This window comes from Grammomys surdaster, unplaced genomic scaffold (assembly GCF_004785775.1).
Source record: "Grammomys surdaster isolate TR1022 unplaced genomic scaffold, NIH_TR_1.0 169, whole genome shotgun sequence".
NCBI lineage: Eukaryota > Metazoa > Chordata > Mammalia > Rodentia > Muridae > Grammomys > Grammomys surdaster.
Genome location: NW_021604617.1, coordinates 398,706 through 423,733, shown reverse-complemented (window position 1 = coordinate 423,733; position 25,028 = coordinate 398,706). Strand labels below are relative to the sequence as shown.

The following is a 25,028-nucleotide window of genomic DNA, read 5'->3' as shown; positions in this document are numbered from 1 at the left end:
GAAAAAAAAGCCATACCTAACATTTGCACTGACAGCAGATAGGATTATTAACTGCTGAAGAAAATACTTGCTTTATTGAAGGTATTATGACTTCTTCTCAATGTGGCCATAATTCATTATCCCAGACATCAGAAAGGGACATTATTAATAGCCTGAGGGAAACGACTAGCTGATAAAGCCAAAATGGAGGATATCCAATCTTTCACTGCCAACATTCTAATACCTTTGCTCTCCCCTGCATTCCCAGCCATCCCTGAATATTCTGCTAGGATTTGGGAGACAAATGACATCAGGTGAAATGTCATGTAATTTAAAGAAGAGACTGATGGTTGGAAACCTCTAAATGCTACAACATCTTACTTAAAGAGTTCACAAGCAACTCATTCATCAGATACTTCAAGCTTCATACATGGTAACCAAAAACTAAAGGAATTGTTATGAGGGGCAAAGTACAAAAAGATATGACTTAGGACACTTGGTTGATCAGGTAATCTCAGACTGTGCCATCTGCCAGGCTGTGAACCCTTCAAGCCCAAATCAAGTAGCAACTCCAGGAACCAGAATCAGGAGCCAATGGTCTGGCCCTAATTAGTAAATCGATTATACAGAAGTAAAACCAGCAATATGTGGATACCAGTATTTTCTAGTTTTTGTAGACATGTGTATGGGAGGACCCTATGCTACAAAGAAGGAGACTTCCAATATAGTGGCAAAGAACCTTCTGGATGACATCATACTCAGGTATGGTTTGCCTATCCTGCTTGGGTCTCAGAATGGACCAGCATTCATCTATCAGGTAACTCAATTTCTAGCACAGCTTCTGGGGACCAATTAGAAATTACATACAGACCCCAGAGTTTAGAGCCAGAGTAGAGGATGAATAGGACTCTAAAGGAGGCCTTGAGCAAAATAACTTGAAACTGGCAGAGACTTGGGGGCATCTCTCCTACCTCATGGTTTATATAAAGCTAGGAACATCCATGATATTTAGGTCACTCCTTTTTGATATCCTATATGGAGGTTGCCTAACCTCCAGTCTGATATCTTAACTGAATATGACAAACGTAAGCTTTTAAAATCCTTGGGAGCCCTCCATAGGGTCCAGAAGCAACTCTGGCCTGCCATCTACCAGGTTTATGAGTCTGCTCCTCCCCATAACTTCCATTGCTTTGAATCAGGTAATGAAGTCTGAATTAAGAGACGTAATCAGAAGACTCTGGAACCTTGCTGGAAAAGATGTCACATTGTGATTCTTATCATGACTATGGCTGTTGATGTGGACAAGATCAGGATATGAATACACCAGTCGAATGTCAAGCCTGACAAGAGAGAGATGATCCAGGATTTGAGGTCCCAGCAGAGTAGAATTCCAGGGTAACTTCACAAGAACAGTGGAAAGTTACCCCACACCATATTGATCCACTGAAACTGTTACATCAGTGTTCCTGATCCTGCTTGCTTGCTGCTTATGCTTTGCTACTATGCCAGCCACTAGCTCCCTTACTATCTAGGTACCCTCAGGAGGTTATGTAAAACCTTGTCATCAAGTTTACAGTGGGTGGCAAGAAGGCAAATTGGACTACTGGTTCTTAATTCCTCTCTGTGGGCTTAACACAAACTATTGATTATCACAGGGAGTCTGCATTGGAAATAAGGTACACCCAGCCTATTTCTACCTCTGCAACACCATTGTAACCACTACTGTTGTAGGATACATGCTGCACTCATGGAATGCTTGGTAGGCTTATACCTCGGGGCCTACTCCATGTATTTATGGCCTGGTTGCAAATATGACTGAGAATTTTTATGCTCTAGTACAGCTTGTACCCAGAGTGACTACTACTCTGAAGAGGATATTTTAAACCAGATAGGACTTCCAAAAATGGAGTTAAAGGGATAGCCATTTCTGCTGTGTTACTAGATTCTCCCCTTGGCATGTGGCTGGCTGCTGCTGCTAGTGTAGGGACCTCAACTCTATGAGGCCCTACAGATGATGATACATGCAGATATATAGGAGATTGAACAGTCCTTAACAGACCTGTAGGATCCCTTATCCATCATGGCAAAAGTAGTCTTACAGAAGAGACCTAGACTTGCTGTTTCTCCAGTTGTGAGGACTCTGTGCAGCCTTGGGTGAGGAAAGTCATTTCTATGCTTACCACACAGGGGTGGTCATAGAATCCACAGCCTTAATCAGAAAGAGACAATGGAGCTTCTATTAATGTTAGCTTTGACTTGGGGTACTTGCATAATCAGTGCTTTAAATACTACAGATTACTAGGGCCATTTATTTCCTAATGAGAGGTGGCTGTCCTCTTTACACAAAATGAGATTAGTTTTAAATCAATTCCTATTCTTATTTTATCTTTCATCTGTTGATGGACTAAAACACTGTACAAATGACCCTTATCTTCTACATGCTATAAACCCAGTAATTCCTGTCTATACCTGAAGATTGAAGACATGAATTGCAACAATTTACCATGTCAAGTTTGAGTGCCCTACTAGAAAGACTAGGTTTTGCGGCAACATTATAATTTCTTCTACAGCCAGTAGGAAATGAAAAGACTAGAGATGATGCCCTCTTTTAGCATTTTCTATTTGCCCATGGTTTTACTATATATTATTTTTATAAGCTTTTCCTTTATAAAAGTTCACTAATTAATGCTTCAGTTCATAAAAGTTGTAATGTGTCAGAACCTCGGATAAAAAAACTCAATATCCAAATGGACGTTAATGAAATTCAATGGAAAATGATCAGTATAAATTGCTCTTTCACAAGGTGTTCGTGGTGAATATCAAATACTGGAAACTTGTACTTGCAAATTCTCTGTTGATAAAACCAAAACCAAAAATAAAACAAACAAGTAAAAACATGTAATACATCTTACATAATATAGAATAAAATAAATGACAGTCAATGGCAGAACAATATCCTAAGCTTAGAATTCATATTACACATACATTCAAATCTTGTGATAACTTCATAGTTAAAGTGATATAAGAATTGGACTATTGTCAGAGCTAACAAAGCAAATCTGTTACAAGAAATATAAATACTAAAGCATATTTTTCATCATTCAATTATTTGGTAATCCATGATAAGAATGTTTAATAATTGGACTCCTAAAAAAAATAGAATTGCAACATATAGATTAAAATGGTAATACTGTACATAGGTAGCCTGTGAACATTTCTGCTATGGTCCACAGCTCTCTTGCCCATTCAAGGTCTAAATAGGAGGTCTGGATTCAGAGAAGTTGCTGCCTGAACTTTGCTATCTTTGTTGTGTTAATGGTTAGAGAGTACTGAATAGGAGGCCTAACCATCAGGGAGGGATTATGTGCTTGAGTTTAACACCCTCTAAGTGAATTTCATTACAGAAAAGATCTAAGGTTATTTACTAACAAATCATGGAGTTGAACTTTACTCAGACATGATGGAATATCACAAGGATGAACTTGTGATGACAGCATCATCAAAAGTAGGGAACTCCAGGAACTCACCATGTACTTACATTTCTGGAATAATTATGAATGTAATAAGACATGAGTGTTAGCAGGAGAGGTCCCTCAAAGAAACAAAAGAGGATTAAATAGAAAACTCTCACTTGTATATACAATGCTAACCAGCTTATACCTAAACCTCCAGAAAGTTAGGGTGGAAAGATCTAAGAAGACAACAAAGAGGAAAAGAAAGGCCACTCTTAAACAACAGGCCATGGAACAATGATCATGCATCTGCCTAGAGACAAATAGATTAAAACAAAAAGAATGCCTGCTAATTCTGCTATTCTTGTAAACACAGCATATATTAGGATTTTTGACAGAATTATGTTATGGAGATGAATTATCTCAGACATATATGAATATGTCGTCCTCAAACACCTTCATGTTTCCTGCCTTCACATGCCCAACTATATTTAATAATTCCTGCTACATTATCCATTTTCACCCTGTATAATACCTAACTTACATTTTCCCCATTTGATCTTTGATTTCCATTTGTTGTCTAAATGCTCTGGCTAGAACTTCAATTACTATATTAAATAGATAGGGTGAGAGTGGGAAGCCTTGTCTGGTCACTGATTTTAGTGAGATTGATTCATGTTTCTCTCCATTTATTTTATGTGGGCTATTGGTTTGCTGAATATTGCTTTTATTAATTTAGGTATGGGCCTTGAATTCTTTTTTTGTCCTTTAATTTTATATTTATTTTATTTTTTATTGGATCTTTTATTTACATTTCATATGTTGCCCCCTTACCCGATCCCCCACCCACCCAGGAACCCCCTATCCCCTCACCCCTCCTCCTTCTCTGCGGATGTAACCACTACCTACCCCCCCACTTCAACCTCCCCATCCTTAAATTCCCACCCCCTGGGGCATCCAGCCTTCATGAGGTCAAGGATCTCTTCTTCCACCTATGCCCAGCAGGGCCCTCCGCTCTTACTTATTCAGCTGAATCCATGGATCTCTCCCTAAGTGCTCCCAGGCTGGTGGTTTAGACCCTGGGAGCTCTGGTTGATTGATATTGTTGCTCTCCTCATGGGGGTACAAACCCTTTCAGCTCTAATGGTCTTCACTCTGACTCCTCCATTGGGAACCCCATGATCACTTCAATGGCTAGTTGTGAGCACCTGCCTCTGAATATGTAAGACACTTGCAGACCTCTGAGGAGACATCCATATCAGGCTCTTATCAGCATGCACTTCCTGACTTCCACATCAGCATCTACCTTTGGTGACTGCACATGGAATGGATACTCAGGTGGAATGGTCTTCATTCGGCCCCTCCTTCAGTTTCTGTCCCTCACCTTGTCTCCATATTTGCACCCTTGGGTATTTTGTTGTTCCTTCTAAGAAGGACCGAATCATCCCCACTTGGTCTTCCTTCTTCATGAGCTTCATGTGGCCTGTGAGTTGAATCTTTGGCATTTCAAGGTTCTGGGCTAATATCCAATAATCAGTGAGTGAATACCATGTGTGCTCTTTTGTGATTGGCTTACTAAGGATGGTAATTTCTAGTTTCATCCATTTACCTAGGAAACTCTTGAATGCATTGTATTTAATAGCTGAGTAATACTCCATTGTGTAAATATACCACATTTTTTGAATCCATTCCTCAGTTGAAGGACATCTGGGTGCTTTCCAGCTCGTGGCTATTATAAATAAGGCTGCAATGAACATAGCTGAGCATATGTCTTTGCTATATGTTTGAGCATCTTCTGGGTATATGCCTAGGAGTGGTATAGCTGGATCCTCAGGTAATGCTATACCCAATTTTCTGAGGAACCGCCAGACTGATTTCTGAAGTGGTTGCACCATCTTACACTCCCACCAACAATGGAGTCAAGGAAATGCAAATCAAAACAACCCTGAGATTCCATCTCACACCAGTCAGAATGGCTAAGATTAAAAACGCAGATGATAGTAAATGCTGTTGAGGGTGTGGAGAAAGAGGAACATTTTTATTATATTAATCCTGACAATTCATGAGTATGGGAGTTCTTTCCATCTTCTGAGATTTTCTTTGATTTCTTTCTTCAGGGACTTGAAGTTCTTGTCATACAGGTCTTTCACTTGCTTGGTTAGATTCACATCAAGGTATTTTATATTATTTCCAACTATTGTGATGGTTGTCACTTCCCTAATTTCTTTTTCTTTTTCAGTCTGTTTATCTTTCATGGAGAGGAAGGCTACTGATTTGTTTGAGTTGATTTTATATCCAGCCACTTTGCTAAAGTTGTTTATCAGGTTTAGGAGTTCTCTGGTGGAAGTTTTGGGGTCACTTAAGTATACTATCATTTCATCTGCAAATAGTGATATTTTGACTTCTTCCTTTCCTATTTGTATCCCTTTGACTTCTTTTTGTTGTCTAATTGCACTGGCTAGGACTTCCAGTACTATATTGAATAGGTAGGGGGAGAGTTGGCAGCCTTGACTAGTCCCTGATCTTAGTGGGATTGCTTCAAGTTTCTCTCAATTTAGTTTGATGTTGGCTACTGGTTCGCTGTAAATTGCTTTTACTATGTTTAGGTATGGGCCTTGAATTCCTGATCTTTCCAAGACTTTTATCATGAAGGGATGTTGAATTTTGTCAAATGCTTTCTCAGCATCTAGTGAGATGATCATGTGATTTTTTTTGAGTTTGTTTATATAGTGGATTATATTGATGGATTTCCGAATATTGAACCATCCCTGCATTCCTGGGATAAAACCTACTTGATCATGATGGATGATTGTTTTGATGTGTTCTTGGATTTGGTTTGCTAGAATTTTATTGAGTATTTTTGCATTGATGTTCATAAGGGAGGTTGGTCTGAAGTTCTCTTTCTTTGTCGTGTCTTTGTGGGGTTTGGATATGAGTGTAATTGTAGCGTCATAGAATGAATTGGGTAGTGTTTCTTCTGTTTCTATTTTGTAAAATAGTTTGAAGAGAATTGGTATTAGGTCTTCCTTGAAGGTCTGATAGAATTCAGCACTAAAACCATCTGGTCCTTGACTTTTTTTAGTGAGGAGACTTTTAATGACTGCTGCTATTTCCTTAGGGGTTATGGGACTATTTAGATGGTTTATCTGCTCCTGATGTAACTTTGGTACCTGGTATCTGTCTAGGAAGTTGTCCATTTCATCCAGGTTTTCCAGTTTTGAAGAGTATAGGTCTTTGTAGTAGGATCTGATGATTTTTTGAATTTCTTCAGTTTCTGTTGTTATATCTCCCTTTACAGTTCTGATTTTATTAATTGGGATACTGTCTCTGTGCCCTCTGGTTAATATGGCTAAGGGTTTATCTATCTTTTTGATTTTCTCAAAGAACCAGCTCCTGGTTTTGTTGATACTTTGTATTGTTCTTTCTGTTTCTATTTGGTTGATTTCAGCCCTGAGTTTTATTATTTCCTGCCTTCTACTCCTCTTGGGTGTATTTGCTTCTTTTTGTTCTAGAGCTTTTAGTTGTACAGTCAAATTGTTAGTGTGTGCTGTCTCCAGTTTCTTTTTGTAGGCACTTAGAGCTATGAGTTTTCCTCTTAGCACTGCCTTCATGGAATCCGTCAAGTTTTGGTATGATATGTCCACATTTTCATTAAATTCTAAAAGTCTTTAATTTCTTTCTTTATTTCTTCCTTGACCAAGTCATCATTAAGTAGAGAGTTTTTCAGTTCCATGTTCATGTGGGTTTTCCATTGGTTTTGTCATTATTAAAGACCAGTCTTAGTACATGGTGATCTAATAAGAGGCAAGGGATTATTTCAATATTTTTGTATCTGTAGAGGCCTGTTTTGTGACCAATTATATGGTCTATTTTGGAGAAGGTACCATGAGGTGCTGAGAAAAATGCATATTATTTTGTTTTAGGATGAAATGTTCTATAGATATCTGTTAAGTCCATTTAGTTCATAACTTCTGTTAATTTCAAAGTGTCTCGGTTTAGATTTTGTTTCCATGATCTGTCCATTGTTGAGAGTGGGGTGTTGAAATCCCCCACTATTATTGTGTGAGGTATAATGTGTGCTTTGTGCTTTGGTAAAGTTTCTTTTATGTATGTAGGTGCCCTTGTATTTGGAGCAGAGTTGTTCAGAATTGAGGCTTCACCTTGATAGATTTTTCCTTTGATGAGTATGAAGTGTCCTTCCTTATTTTTTTAATTACTTTTGGATGAAAGTCGATTTTATTTGATATTAGAATGGCTACTCCAGCTTGTTTCCTGGGTCTATTTTCTTGGAAAATTGTTTTCCATCCTTTTATTTTGAGGTGGTGTCTGTCTTTGTCATTGAGGTGTGTTTCTTGTATGCAGCAAAATTCTGGGTCCTATTTGTGTATCCAGTCTGATAGTCTGAGTCTTTTTATTGGGGAATTGAGACCATTGATGTTAAGAGATATTAAGGAAAAATGATTGTGACTTCCTGTTATTTTTTTTATTAGAGGTAGAATTATGTTTGCATAGCTCTCTTTTTTGGGGGTTGTTGGAAGATTACTTTCTTGCTTTTTCTAGATTGAAGTTTCCCTCCTTTTGTTGGCATTTTCCATCAATTATCCTTTGAAGTGCTAGGTTTGTGGGAAGATATTGTGCAAATTTGGTTTTCTCATGGAATATCTTGGTTTCACCATCTATAGTGATTGGAGAAGGTACCATGAGGTGCTGAGAAAAATGCATATTATTTTGTTTTAGGATGAAATTTTCTATAGATATCTGTTAAGTCCATTTAGTTCATAACTTCTGTTAATTTCAAAGTGTCTCGGTTTAGTTTTTGTTTCCATGATCTGTCCATTGTTGAGAGTGGGGTGTTGAAATCCCCCACTATTATTGTGTAAGGTATTGCTGGGTATAGTAGTCTGGGCTGGCATTTGTGTTCTCTAAGGGTCTGTATGATGTCAGTTCAGGCTCTTCTGGCTTTTATAGTCTCTAGGGAAAAGTCTCGTGTATTTCTTATAGGCCTGCCTTTACATGTCACTTGACCTTTTTCCCTTACTGCTTTTAGTATTTTCTGTTTTGTGCATTTGATGTTTTCATTGTCACATGACAGGAGGTATTTCTTTTCTGGTCTAGTCTATTTGGTGTTCTGTAGGCTTCTTTTATGTTCGTGGGCATCTCGATCTTTAGGTTAGGGAAGTTTTTCTCAATAATTTTGTTGAAGATATTTACTGGCTCTTTAAGTTGGGAATCTTAAGTCTCATCTATACCTATTATCCTTAGGTTTGGTCTTCTCATTGTTTCCTGGATTTCCTGGATATTTTGGGTTAAGAGGTTTTTGCATTTTGCATTTTCTTTGACAGCTGTGTCAATGTTTTCCATGGTATCTTCCTCACATGAGATTCTCTCTTCTATCTCTTGTATCCGGTTGGTGATGCTTGCGTCTATGACTCCTGATCTCTTTCCTAGGTTTTCTATCTCCATGGATGTCTCCCTTTGAGATTTCTTTCTTGTTTCTATTTCCATATTCAGATCCTGAATGTTTTTGTTTAATTTCTTCTTTGTGTTTTCTTGCTGTTCTTTAAGGGATTTCTGTGATTCCTCTTTAAGGGCTTCTATTTTATTTGTACTCTCCTGTATTTCTTTAAGGGAGTTACTTAATTCCTTCTTAAAATCCTCTATCATCATCATGAGAAGTGATTTTAATTCTGAATCCTGCTTTTCCAGTGTGATGGGGTGTCCAGGGCTTGCTATATTGGGAGAACTGGGTACTGATGATGCCAAGTAACTTTGATTTCTGTTGCTTCTGTTCTTGCACTTGCCTTTCGCCATCTGGTTAACTCTAGTGTTACCTGCCCTCACTGTGTAAGACTGGAGTCTGTATTTCCAGTTATCTTGCTTGTGGCAGAGCCCCTCAGAGTCCAGATGTCTCTGTGGTCTTATGATCCTAATCTCTTGTTTGGAAGAACTCCTGGGACTCAGGCCATCTCTGGGATCTGGAAATCCTTCTGCTCTGTGTGTGGTGGTTCCTCTAGGATGGCTCAGGATATGATGTCTCCACAGGTGCAAACCAGCTAGGTATCTGCTGCTCTGAGTGCAGTGGCTTCTCCGCTGCTCCGAGTGCTGTGGCTCCTCTAGGATGGCTCAGGATTCAGTATCTCCACAGGAGCAGACCAGCTATGTGTCTGCCCCAGCCAAAAGGACCAGGAAGGGGCAGAAGGGAAGTGGAATTCTGGAGGGGTGGGATTTAGGTAGCTGGGGGATCCTGAGCATCCCTGGCTCCCAGATGTATCTCTGGGGCGTAGGGAGTGAGATGGGATTCTTGCTCACTGCTCTGAGTGCAGGCTCAGGATTTGGTATCTCCACAGGAGCACACCAGCTCCGTGTCTGTCCTAGCCAAAAAGTCCAGGCAGGGGCTTTATTGTATATTTTATTTACTTACATTTCAGATGTCATCGTCTCTCAACATTTCTCTTACATAGAAAAAACAATATCCTATCCACCTTCCTCCTTTATTCTTTTATACCATTTGAATTACATGTAAGTAATAAGGTCAGTTCTAGGTTTAGGTACTAGCAATACAATAAATGCAAATAGTCAAGGAACAAGCAAGATAATAAACACAAATAATCAAGGAACAAACAAGTTGAGAAATAAAATTCTGTGAACACTCCCATGATCACTGTGTCTAAGGGCTCTATCAACCAGCTTTTTTTTTTTTTATCAGTCTGAGTATCATGGAACCTTGATATTCTGAAAAAAGCTTGAAAGTACTGGAAGAAGTGAGTCAGGCTTTAAGCAGAAGCAAGAGGGTAGTGAGCTTGATTATTGCTAGTATAACAACTTTAATTACTTTAATTGCTAGCACCACTGCTTCTGCAATTGCTTTGATACAAGAAGTTGAGACAGCTACTTTAGTTAAACATTTAGCAAAAAAATGTTACTAATGCTTTGAATATACAAGAGGATTTAGATAGGCATTTGGAAGAATGGATCAATGTTCTCGATTCTATGCAAATAACTGGAAGGAGGTTCAGAGTTTAAAGGTAAGGAGACATCTAGAGGTTCATGCCAAATACCACTGGATTCATGTTAGTTCTAAAATTTACAGCGGTGGTCATTATAATTAAGAAAATGTTTAAAGACACTTGCAGTATATTTGGCATAATTCTCACAACTCTCTGGATATTTTAATTTTGCATAGTGAGCTTATGAATTTAAAGAATGCTGCTAAGTTGAATATTGATGTGACAAATGTTGTTGAAAAAATAACCCATGGCCTGAGGTCAGTATTTCTATATTGGTCAAGCCTCAAGAATGGCATGTGTAGCTTGATCACGCTAGCCCTTTGTGTCCAAGGAAAATTTATTCCTGCCCATCATGTTAAAGCTTGTCTTTAACAGCATCAATATGTTGGCAGCCAAAGTACTTGTCTTGAATCTGAAAATGAACCTCCAGACATATTTATTAAATTAACAGTCTGACAAGCCAAGGACAGGTAAAATTCTTCACAGAGCCTTGCCAACCTAAGGCAAAAGTACATTGCTTTTGATAATGTGTATTCCATAATGGGTAAGGAAGGCATTCTTCTCAGAATGACCTAAGACAGGCTCAGTCTTGTTTATGAAATCAAAAGTGGGAAGAGGCAGAGAGATTTAGGAGCAGCTTGTCAAGAATCTGACATGGGCCAATGACAAAAAAATGGGCTGATGGCAGGAATATAACAAGGACCAAAGACAAGGAAGAGGGTTTCAGGCAGGAATTTGACATTAGGCTAGAACAAAGAAATGATTTCAAGCAGGAATCTAAATTTTAGTACAGAACAAGAAAGTAGCATTCAGACATGAAAATGATTTTGGGCTAGGACTGGGAAGTTGGCTCAGATATTTTGATCATCCAGATACCCCCTAGAAACTGATGACAGGAGTGTTCATGAAATTTTGTTTATTACCTTGCTTGTTCTTTGACTATTTGCATCTATTATATTGCTGGTTCCTTAAACTAGAACTGAGCTTAATGCTTGCATGTAATTAAAATGATACAAAAGCAAAATGGAGGAGGGTGTATGGGATAGGTGTTTCTAGAGAGGGGAAATGGGGAAAAGGGAAGGCACATGAAATGTAAATAAGTAAAATATTCAATTAAAAAAAGTTCCTTGAAAATATTTTCTAGGCCTTTGAGTTGAGACTCTTCTCCTTCTTCTATTGCTAGTGTTAGGAGGTTTGACCTTTTCATAGTGTCCCAAATTTCCTGGTTGGTTTAGATAGAAACTTTGTAAATTTGTCATTGTCTTTGACTGATATATCAATTTAGTTTACTATATCTTCTACAATAAGATTCTCTCTTCCATCTCTTGTATTCTTTTGGTGATGCTTACATCTGTAGTTCCTATTGCTTGTCCTACATTTATCACCTACATGATTTCCTCCATTTCTGTTTTCTTTATTACCATTTTTAGGATGAGAAAATATTTTCAACAAATTAATAAATAAAATCTTTCCTAACCTAAAATAGTAAATGTCAATGAATGAAGAGAGAGAATATAGAATACAAAACAGATTTAACCAGACAAGAAAATGCTTCCTCACATAATAATCAAAACACTAAATGTACAGAATAAAGAAACTATATTAAAAGCTGCAAGGAAAATAGATACATTAACAGCTAAAGACTGACTTCTAAACACAGACTCTAAAGAACAGAAAGGCCTAAAAATAATTTTTTAAGATGGTAAGAGACCAGATATATCTGACCAGACATCTACACCCATCAAAATATTCAATCATCACAGGCAGAGAAAAACCGAGATATTCCTTTACAAAACGAAATTTTAAAAACACCTTCACAGTAATCCTGCCCTACATAAGAGGCTACAGGAAAACTCCAAAACAATGAGGGTAACTGTTCCCAAGAAAAATAAGAAATTGTTAAAACCAAATGAATGGAATTACATGTGTATGCCTACACACACACACACAGAGAGAGAGAGACAGAGAGACAGAGAGAGACAGAGAGAGACAGAGAGAGAGAGAGAGAGACAGATACAGACAGAGAGAGACAGAGACATAGAGATAGAAAGATAGAAACACTACCAACATCAAAATAACTGGATTAAACAACAATTGTTCATTAATATACCAAAACATTGACAGACTCAATTCACCAATAAAAAGACACAGCCTTACAGAATGGATGCATAAAAAGGATCCAAAACTCTGCTCCATTTAAGAAACACACTGCCTTCCTGTTTCCATCTGTGCCCCAGAGATGACCCTGTGCCACTGCTCTCCATACCCAAATCTAGCTGGGAGAGAGCTGGTCTCCCAGGAGTGCTGACATACCTGTGAGCACAGATAAGATCACCACTTCTGCACCAAAGGACCATCCTAGAACCCTCAGGACACAAGAACTGAGAAGCGGCCTGAGACAGAAATTGTGGGGTTTCCATCTCCACCAGGAGCTGACCCTTTGCAACAGGTCTCCATACACAAATCACACCAAGAGAGACCTGGTCTCTCAAGAGTGTTGACACATCTGGGAGCATAGATAAGACAACCAATTCTGCTCAAATTCATGGCCCAATAGACCTTCCCAGATCCATCATGACACAGGAACAAAGGAACAGACAGGGGCTAAATCCTTCTGATTTCTATCTGAGCTCAGAGCTTAGCCTGTGCCACAGCTCTCCATACCTAAATTTCTCCCAGAAAGAACTGGTCTCCCAGGAGTGCTGACACACAGGCTTAAGAAGGGACAAGCTACAGTCAGAGAGAGCTAAACCAGTAACATCAGAGAAAATCAAATGAAGAGAGGCAAGGCCAAAAATATAAGCAACAGAAACAAAGGCTACTTGGCATCATCAGAACACAATTCTGCCACTGTAGCAAGTCCTGGATACCCCAGGAAACCAGGAAAGCAAGACTCTGATTTAAATTCACATCTCCTGATGATGATAGAGGACTTTAAGAAGGACATAAGTAACTCCTTTAAAGAAATACTGGAGAGTGCAGGTAAACAGGTAGAAGACCTTAAAGAGGAAACACAAAAATTCTTTAAAGAATTATAGAAAAACACAACCAAGCAGGTGAAGATATTAAACAAAACCATCTAGGACATAAAAATGGAAAGGGAACAATAAAGAAACCACAAAAGAAGATAATCCCGCAGATAAAAATGAAAAAAAGAGATCAGGGGTCATAGACACAAATATCACCAACAGAATACAAGAGACATGAGAGAGAATATTAGGTGAAGAAGATACGATAGAAAACATAGACAAAAGAGTCAAAGAAAATGCAAACTGCAAAAGCTCCTAACCCAAAACATCCAAGAAATTCAGGATACGATGAGAAGACCAAACCTAAGAGTAATAGGCATAGAACAGAGTGAAGACTCACAACTTAAATAGGCAGTAAATATCTTCAACAAAATTATGGAAGAAAACTTCCCTAACCATAAGACATAACCCTAACCAATAAACCAATAAACATACAAGAAGCCTACAGAACTCCAAATAGATAGGGCCATACAAGAAATTCCTCCTTTCATATAATAGTCAAAACACCAAATGCACACAACAAAGAAAGAATATTAAAAGCAGAAAGGGAATACAGTCAAGTAACATATAAAACCCAACCTATCATAATTATGTCAGACTTTTTAACAGAGACTAAAAAAGAAAGAAAATGCTAGGTTGTCCTCATATAAACCCTAATACAACAAAAATGCCAGGCCAGACTACTATACCAAGCAAAGTTCTCAATTACCATCCATGGCAAAACCAAGTTATTCCATGACAAGACCAAATATAAAGAATATATTTCCACAAATCCAGCCCTACAAAGGATAATAGAAAATTTTAACGCAAAAGGGGAAACTGCACCCTAGAAAAATCAAGAAATTAATATTCTTTCAAAAAACACAAAAGAAGACACCCACACAAAATAAAATCCACCTCTAACAATAAAAGTAACATAAAGCAATAATAACTATTCTTTAATATCTCTTAACATCAGTGATCTCAATTCCCCAATAAAATGTCATAAACTAACACTGTAAATACCTAAACAGAATCCAGCATTTTGTTGAATACAGGAGACACAACTCAGTATTAAAGACAGACACTACCTCAGGGTAAAGGGCTGGAAAACAATTTTCCAAACACATGGTCCCAAAAACAAGCTAGAGTAGCCATTCTAATATTGAATAAAATCAACTTTCAACCAAAAGTTATCAAAAAAGATAAGGAAGGACTCTTTATATTCATCAAAGAAAAAGTCTACCAAGAAGAATTCTCAATTCTGGACATCTATGCACCAAACTCAGGGGAATTCACATTCATAAAAGAAACTATCCTAAAGCTCAAAGCAAATATTGGGCAGCACATGATAATAGTGGGAGACATCAACACCACACTCTCATCCTTAGACATATCAAGGAAAGAGAAAATAAACAGCTACACAGTGAAACTGTTAGGAATCAATGGATTTAACAGGTATCTACAGAATATTTCATTCTATAACAAAAGAATATACATTCTTCTCACCAGGTCAGGGTAATTTCTTCAGAATTGACCATATAATTGCTCACAAAACCTGCCTCAACAGACACAAGAAGATTGAAATAATTCCATGTATCCTATCAGAGCACCACAGGCTAAGGGTGGTCTTCAATAACAACAAGAAGAACAAAAACATAAATCCCACATACATACGGAAGCAGAACAATGGTCTACTCAATGATAACTTGCTCAAGGAAGAATTCAAGCAAGAAATTAAAGACTCTTTAGAATTTAATGAAAATTAAGACAAAACATAAACAAAATTTTTGGACACAATGAAATCAGTGTAAGAAAAAAATATATAGCTCTGAATGCCTCCAAAAAGAAACGTGAAAGAGTGTAAACTTACAGGTTAACAGCACACCTAAAGGCAAAAACAAGCAAAAATACACAACAAGAGTAGACAGCAGGTTATTATACAACTCAGGTATGAAATAAACCCATTAGAAACAAAAAGAACTATAAAAAACCAACAAAACTAGGAGATTTTTTTTGATAAACTCAACAAGATAGATAAACCCTTAGGCAGAATAATCAGAGGGCAAAGATACAGTATCTAAATTAACAAATCAGAAATGAAAAGGGAGAAATAACTACAGAAACTGAGGAAATTCAAAAAATCATCAGGTCCTACTACAAAAGCCTATACTCATCAAAATTGGAAAATCTGGATGAAATAGACAATTTCCTAGACAGATACCAGACACCAGAGTTAAATCAGGATCAATTAAATCATCTATATAGTCCCATAACCACTAAAGAAATAATAGCAGTCATTAAAAGTTTCCCTACAAAAAGTAAAAAATAAAAAAATTAAAAAATAAAATAAAATAATAAAATAAAATAAAATAAAATAAAATAAAGGACCAGGACCAGATGGTTTTAGTGAAGAATTCTGTTAGGCTATCCAAGAAGACCTAATACCAATTATCTATAATTGGTATTATATTCCACAAAAGAGAAACAGAAGGAACACTACCCAATGTGTTTTATGAAGCCTCAATTACCCTCATACCTAAACCACACAGACTCAAAAAATAAAAAAGAACTCCAGACCAGTCTCCCTGGTAAATATTGATGCAAAAATATTCAATAAAATTCTCACAAACCAAATCCAAGAACACATCAAAAATCATCAAACACAATCAAGTAGTCTTTATCCCTGGAATGCATGAATGGTTCAATATATTGAAATACATCAACATAATCCACTACATAAACAAACTCAAAGACGATCATCTAGCGAGATGCTGAGAAAGCATTTGACAATATTCAACACCCCTTCATGGTAAAAGTCTTAGAAATATCAGGAATTCAAGAGTCATACACAAACATAGTAAAAGCATTGTACAGCAAACCAGTAGCCAACATCAAACTATATGGAGAGAAACTTGGGGCAATCTCACTAAAATCAGGGACTAGACACGGCTGCACACTCTCTCCCTAAATATTCAATATAGTACTGGAAGTCCTAGCCAGAGCAATTAGACAACAAAAGGAGATCAAAGAGATAAAAATTGGAAAGGAAAAAGTAAAATAACACTATTTCCAGATGATATGACAGTATGCTTACCCCAAAACTTCCACAATAGAACTACTATCCCTGATAAACAACTTTAGTAAAGGCTGGATTTAAAATTAGCTCAAACAAATAAGTATCCTTCCTCTACTTAAAGGATAAGTAGGCTGAAAAAGAAACCAAGAAATTAAAACCCTTCACAAAGGTCACTAATAACATAAAATAGATCTGTGTGAATCTTGCCAATCAAGCGACAGATCTGTATGACAAGAACTTCAAGTCCCTGAAAAAAAAGAAATCGAAGAAGATCTCAGAAGATGAAAAGATCTCTCATGCTCATGGATTGCCAGGATTAATATAGTACAAATGGCCATCTTGCCAAGAGCAATTTACATATTCAATGCAATCTGCATTAAAATTCAAACTCAATTCTTCACCAAGATAGAAAAAGTAACTCTCAAATTCATTTGGAATAACAAAAAACCCAGGATAGCAAAACTATTCTGAGCAATAAAAGAACATCTGTGGAAATCACCATCCCTGACCTCAACCTGTACTACAGAACAGTAGCAGTAAAAACTGCATGGTATTGATATGGAGACAGGCAAGAAGAACAATGTAATAGAATATAAGACCCAGAAAGGAGCCCACGTCCCTATAGTCATTTGATCTTTGACAAAGGAGCTAAAACCATACAGTAGAAAAAAACAACATTTGTAACAGGTAATGCTGGTGGAACCATTAAGGATAATGTAAATGGATCCATTCTTATGTCCTCATACAAAACTCAAGTCCAAGTGGATTAAGGAACTCCATGTGAAACTGGACACACTGAAGCTAATAGAAGAGAAAGTGGGGAAGAGCCTGGAACACATGGGCATAGGGGAAAAGTTCCTGAACAGGACTCCAATGGCTTATGCTCTAACAATAAGAATTGACAAATAATACTCCATAAAATTGCAAAGCTTCTGAAAGGCAAGGGTCACTGTCAATAGGACAAAACTGCCACCAACACATTGGGAAAAGATCTTTACCAATCTTACATCTGCTAGAGGGATAATAACCAAAATTTACAAAGAACTCAAGAAATTAGACTCCAGACAATCAAATAATCCTATTAAAAATGAAGTACAGAGCTCAACATATAATTTTCAACTGAGGAATATTTAATGGCCATGAAGCATCTAAAGAAATGATCAACATCTTTAGTCATCATGGAAATGAAAATCAAAACAACCCTGTTCACACCACCTCACACCAGTGAGAATGGGTAAGATTAACAACTCAGATGACAGCAAATGCTGGCATGGATGTGGATAAAGAGGAACACTCCTCCATTGTTGGTGGGATTGTAACCTTGTACAACCACTCTGGAAATCAGTCTGGCAGTTCTTCAGAAAATTGGATACAGCATTACCTGAATACCCAGCTATACCACTCCTGGGCATATACCCAAAAGATGCTCCAACATATAACAAGGACACATGCTCCACTATGTTCATAGCAGTCTGATTTATAATAGCCAGAAGCTGGAAAGAACCCAGATATCCTTCAACAGAGAAGTATATGGAAAAACAAGTGTACATTTACACAATGGAGTATTACTCAGCTATTACAAACAATGAAATCATAAAATTCTTAGGCAAATGGATGGAACTAGAAAATATCATCCTGAGTAAGGTAATCCAATCACGAAAGAACATACATGGTATGCACTCAATGATAAATGGATATTAACCCAAAATCTCACAATACCCAAGACATGACTCACAGACCACATGAAGCCCAAGAAAGAAGAAAAAAAAGACCAAATTGTGGATGTCCTTCTTAGAAGGAGTAACAAAATACTCACAGGAGCATATATGAGAGAATGTGTGGGGTAGAAACTGGAGGAGAGACCATTCAGAGACCACCACACCTGGAGATCCCTCCTAGTTGTAATCACCATACGCAAACAATGTTGTGGATGTCGAGAAGTGCATACTGTAAAGAGCCTGATATCCCTGTCTCCTGAGAGGTACTGGCAGATCCTGACATATACAGAGGCAGATGCTCATAGATAACCATCAAAGTGATCACAGGGTTCCAAGTGGAGGAGTTAGAGAGAAGACTGAAGTAGTTGAAGGGAATTGTGGCCCCATGGGGAGAGCGACAATACCAACCAACCAGAACTTCCTGGGTCTAAACAGCTAGCCTGGGAACACACATGGAGGGACCCATGTCTCTAGCTGTATTTGTAAAGGAGGATAGACTCTTCAGGCATCAGTGGGACTGGAGGACCTTGGTTTCTTGAAGGCTGGATGCCACAGTGAGGGGATATTGAAAGGAGGGGAAGTGGGAGTGGAAGGGTGATTGAGGCCACACCCTCATAGAAATAGGAGGAGGGAGGGTGGGTCAAGGGGTTTCTTGGAGGTGGGGAATGGAGAAAGGGGATAACATCTGAAATGTAGATAAAGTACACAGTAATTAAAAAAAAAGAAAAACAATCAAATAATGGAACTGACTATGGCAGTCAAACATGTGAGACTCTTCAGCAGAAATTTAACATTGCCCATATTACATGAATTTCTTATAATTGTCAAGGACAGGAGACATTAAAACGGGCCCTTGGAACTTTAAAACAGTATCTTCATAAAATAAAAACAGGGAGATATACCCCTCTATACCACAAATTATATATAATAGCATATATAGCTTGATCATGCTAGCCCTTTTTGTCCTGGGAATACTTTTATTCCTGCTCACTGTGTTAATGCTTTTCTTCAACAACATCAACAATTTGTCATCCAACTACATAGCTTAAAACTGAAAATGGACCACCAGACAGAGTTATTAAATTAACAGGATGGTAAGCTAAGGATGGGTAAGATTCTGCATAGAACCTTACCAACCTAAGACATAAGTACATTGCTTTGATAATGTATATTCCATGATGGGTATGAAAGGCATTCTTGTCAGAGTGACCTGACAAAAGCTCAGTCTTGTTAATGAAATAAAAAAGTGGGAGAGGCAGAGAGCCTTTGAAGCTTCTTGGCAAGAATCTGACATGGGCCAAGGACAAGGAAATGGGCTGCTTGGCAGGAATATGACATTGGCTGAGGGCATGGAAGTAGGCTTCAGGTAGGAATCTAAATCTTAGGGTAGAACAAAGAAGTAATCTCAGGTCAGAACCTAAATATTAGGAGAGAACAAAGAAGTAATTTCATATAGGAATTTAAATTAGGCTAGAACAAGGAAGTAGGCTTCAGACATGAAAATGACCTTGGGCTAAGACTGGGAAGTAGGTTCAGATACTTTGGTCATCCTGATAAGCCCTTAGAAACAATGATCACGGGAATGTTGATGTAATTGTGTTTAATGCCTTTTTTTACTTTGAATATTTGTGTTTATTGTAATCCGTGTTCTTTAACTGTTTTGCATCTATTATATTGCTAGGCCCCCAACCTAGAACTGACCTTCATACATGCATGTAATCAAAATGATTTAAAAGCATAAAGGAGGAGGGGGGATGGGATAGGGGTTTCTAAGGAGATGAAATTGCAAAAGGGAATGACATCTGTATTGTAAATAAATAAAATAGCCAATAAAATATAACATATTTACAAAAATTCTTGCAAACCAAGTTGAATAACACATCAAAATGATCATTCATCACAGTCAAGTATGCTTCATCCCAGTGATATAAGAATAGTTCAATATACAGACATCCATCAATGTAATATACTACATAAACAGTCTCAAAGAAAAAAACCACATGATCATTTTATTAGATGCTAAGAAAGTATTTGAAAAAAAATTCAGCACCCATTCATGATAAAAGCTTTGGAACATCAGGAATTCAAGGATCTTATATGAACATAGTAAAAACAGTATACACCAAGCAAGTAGCCAACATCAATCTAAGTAGAAAGAAACTGGAACCAATACCATTAAAATCAGGGACTAAACAATGGTGCCCACTCTGGCTCTATTTAGTCAATATAGTACTTGAAGTTCTAGCTAGAGCAATTAGACAACAAAAGGATGTCAAAGAGGTACAAACTGAAATGGAAAAATGTCAAAATATCATTATTTGCAGATGATATGATAGTATACTTAAGTAACCCCCAAAATTCCACCAGACAACTCCTAAACCTGAAGAACAACCTCAGCAAAGTGGCTGAATGAACTCCAACCAATCAGTAGCCTTCCTATACTCAAAGAATAAAAGGGCTGGAAAAAGAAATTATGGAAATGACACCTTTCACAGTAGTCACAAGTAATATAAAATATCTTGGTGTGACTCTAACCAAGCAAGTTAAAGATCTATACAACAAGAACTTCAAGTCTCTGAAGAAGGAAATCAAAGAGAACCTCAGAAGATGAAATGATCTCCCATGCTCATGCATTGGCAGGACTAATATAGTAAAAATGGCAGTAGTGCCAAAATCAATCTACAGATACAATACAATCTCCATCAAAATTCTAACTCAATTCTTAATACACTTAGAAAGAACAATTCTCAAATTTGTTTAGAATACCAAAAAAAAAAAAAACAAGTTAGCTAAAACTGTTCTCAAAAATAAAGGAATATCTGGGAATATCCCCATCCCTGACTTCAATCTATAGTCCAGGCAATAGTGGTAAAATGGGTATGTTTTTGGTACAGTGATAGGCAGGAAGATCCATGGAAAAGACTTGAAGACCCAAAAATGAACCCTCACACCTATGTTCACTTGACCTTTGACAAAGTAACTAAAAGCATCCAGTGGAAAATACATAATTTTCAACAAATCATGGTGGTTCAACTGGCAGTCAACATGTAGATGAACGCAAATTGATCCATTCATGACTCCCTGTACAAAGTTCAAGTCCAAGTGGATGAAGGACCTGTACATGAAACCAGAAACACTGAAACGAATAGAAGAGAAAGTGGGGAAGAGTCTCGAACACATGGGAAGAATGGCAATCTTTCAGATCAGAACACAAAAGGCTTGTGCTTTAAGATCAACAATAGACAAAAGGGATCTCATAAAATTTCAAAGCTTATGTAAGGCAAAAACACTACCAATAGGACATAATGGCAACCAAGAAATAGGGGAAATATCTTTACCAATCCTACATCCTATAGAGGGCTAATATCCAATATACACAAAAATGTAAGAGTTTATAATCTAGAGAATCAAATAACTCTATAAAAATGGAGGTATAGAGATAAAGAATTCTCAATTGAGGAATATCGACTTGCCAAAAAGCACCTAAAGAAAGTTTCAAAATCCTTAGTCATCTTGGATGTGAAAATCAAAACAACCCTGACATTCCACCTAACAGAAGTCAAAATGGCTAAGATCGAAAACCCAGGAGACAGTAGATGCTGGCAAAGATGTGGAAAAAAGGAACACTCCTCAATTGCTGGTGGGATTTTAAGCTAGTACCACTACTCTGGAAGTCAGTCTGGCAGTTTCTCAAAAAAAAAAAAATGGGCATAGAATTACCTGAGGACTCACCATACCATTCCTAGGTATATGACCAAAAGATGCTCCAACATATAACCAGGACACATTCTCCACTCTGGTGATAGCAACTTTGTTTATAGTAGACAGAAGCTGGAAATAAAGCAGATGTAGTTCAACAGAGGAACGGACACAGAAAATGTGGTAATTGTATATAGTGGAATTCTTCATGAAATATTTAGCCAAATTGATGGAACTAGAAATTATCATCCTGAGTGAGTTAACCCAATCACAAAAGAACACACATGGTATGCAGTCACTGATATGTGCATATTAGCCCAAAAGTTTGGCATTGCCAAGAAACAATTCATAGATCACATGAAGCTCAAGAAGACTGAAGACCAACGTTTGGATGCTTCGGTCTTTCATAGAAGGGGGAACCAAATACTAACAGATGAAAATATGGAGACAAAGTGTGGAGCAGAGACTGAAGGAATGGCCGTCCAGAAACTGTCCCACCTGGGGATTCATTCCATATACGGTTACCAAAAACAGATACTATTGTGGATGCCAAGAAATATTTGCTGACAGAAGCCTGATATAGTTGTCTCCTGACATATTCTGCTACAGCCTGAAAAATACAGAGGTGGGGGCTTGCAGCCAACCATTGAACTGAGCATTGAGTCCCCAGTGGATGAGTTAGGGAAAGGATTGAAGGAACTGAGGGGTTTCTGAGGAAGAAAAGCAGTATTTGCTAACCAGACCAATCCAGAAATCCAAGAGAGTAAACCACCAACCAAAGAGTTCACATGGATGGACAGATGACTCCAGATATATTTATAGTAGAGGATGGGTTTGCTGAGAATCAATGGGAGGAGAGGCCCTTGGTCCTCTGAAGGCTTGATGGTGCAGTGAAGAAGTATGCCAGGATGGGGAGTCTGGAGTGCATGGATGGATGGAGGAACACCCTCATAGAAGCAGGGTGAGGAGAGATGGAATAGGTGTTTTTGCAGTGAGAGGAACCATGAAAGAGGATAACATTTCAAACATAATTAAAGTAAATAACACAGAAAATGTTCTCTTTTAAAAAAAAGAAAAGAAAATCCATGACCAAAAATAAATTTTCAGTGAGAATATTTTGGTTTTTTTGGCTCCTGTATCTGTATCATCATTTATCAATGAAATCAGGACAAGAACTCAAACAGTGAAGGAAACTGCACCAGTCACTCTTTCAGTGTTCATTTTACTGTCTTTCTCCTTAAGGCTCTCACTCTGCTTTCTTATAGAATCCAGGCCAAGAGAGGCTCTGGAATAGAACTTTCCATAATAAGCTGAGCCCTCCCATATTAACAACTAATTAAGAAAATAGTTCATTATGCTCCCTACAATTCAGTCATAGAGACATTTGCATAACTGACATCTTTTTTCTCTCCAAAGACATTACTTTGTGTCATGTAGACATAAATGTACCAAGCACAATATAGATGTAGCAAAACTCTGTAATATCTTCCATGAGTAAGGCATATGACCTCACTAACCAAAAACTTTGATGAGGAACGTAGTCCCAGACATACTTTCCTTAGTGTGGTGTTGGCTGCTGATTTAACTGAAAAGCAGTTGGTAATGATCAGAAAATTTCTAACAAGACTCAAGTATATTTTTTGGTCATTAGGCAATGGAAATAAGTGCACATATTAATGGGTATTAAGTGAAAGTCAAGGTATTTCCAGAGACACTGTATATATGAGCTGACCTACCTTATTGTGGACATTATAAAGCATTTATATGTAAGAAAAAAAGTCCTTCCTGTATGTGCCCTTGTTCTGTAGAGTTTATTTTCAATCCTCATAGACTTTTGAATTTCATCATGTCAAATGGTATTTAGGCAATGGTATGTGGACACTCTTCCCCAATAGGGTGGACCCTGGTAGCTTTACCTTTCTTGGACTGAGATAATGACATAATGACTCCAGCAAATTGAGAGGCTGAACTTCAGACATATTTTTTCCACTATGCATTTGTCACTTGGACAGAAAGGCTCAGATATAAAGCCTGAGGGTAGAAAATGTTGAATACTTCTCCAGAGAGGGGAGCAAAATGACATGGAATGAATATGTAGCTTAGAGGGCTCCATTCTGCAACACTTATAAATCCACAGACAGGCATATATGTTCACTGACTAAAGCCTTTATCTGGGGCCATTGTTGGTTCCATTTATGCTAAAAGAAATACTCACCATGCCACTTTGTTGTTGTTGGTTTTTTGTTTTTTTTGTTTTTTGTTTTTTTTTTTTTGTTTTTTGATGCTGAAGCTTTCTTTGCTCCAGTACAATTTAATTATGTCAAAGTGTTTGATGTCCTTGACAGATAATATATACCAGGATGGAGACATGGTGATCAATGTGTTCTTGCCCCTGTAGACCTATAAAACAAACACACTGAAGGGCCTGAGAATGCAGACATTCTTCAAAGGTAAGTGTCTCCAGTCCTTTCATCCTAGTCCAAATTTCCAAGTTGCACACTTAATCTATTTTATCATTCCTTCTCAAGCATTTCCTTCTAGAAAGTGCTGCACTTACAAACTTGTAATCATTTTTGTTAGATGTCTTCTACTTTTATGGGTGAAAAGTAGAAGACTAACCCTGATGCCATGCAGCACACAAATGATGTTACTTAGAAATATAACTTTAAGGTCAGTAATGAAACTCAAAGTTGCTTCTACAAAAGAGATTCATAATATGCTTCCTTTATGTATTTCCTAATATCTGTATTGACTGTGTACAACTTTGTGGATTACATTCCTTGAGAGAACACCTATTGTGTTTTATTATTTCAGACTCTTTGGAGATCACGATCTTGTGCCAAGTGTGCCCCTGTCACTTCCCCTTGGTGTAATTAGGCAATCCAGTGACCTAAAGTGGACTCCTATGATATTTCTATTCCATCTAGTTTGTGACTGATTCACATATAGTACATACTTTTGACTATAAAGATACCACCACTGCAATAATTGACACAGTTAACAAAAGATTGATACATACTGGCAGATGTAAGGACCCAAGAAGAGGACCCCATCTCAAGTCCCAATTAGCACGCACCCAAGGAGAC

The 25,028-nt window shown here is 37.6% G+C and overlaps 1 pseudogene; it reads left to right on the top strand.

Moving 5' to 3' along the window:
- Window positions 1–729: 729 nt before the first annotated feature.
- The window catches only part of LOC114620551, a 44,607-nt pseudogene continuing 20,308 nt past the window's right edge, over window positions 730–25,028 (top strand).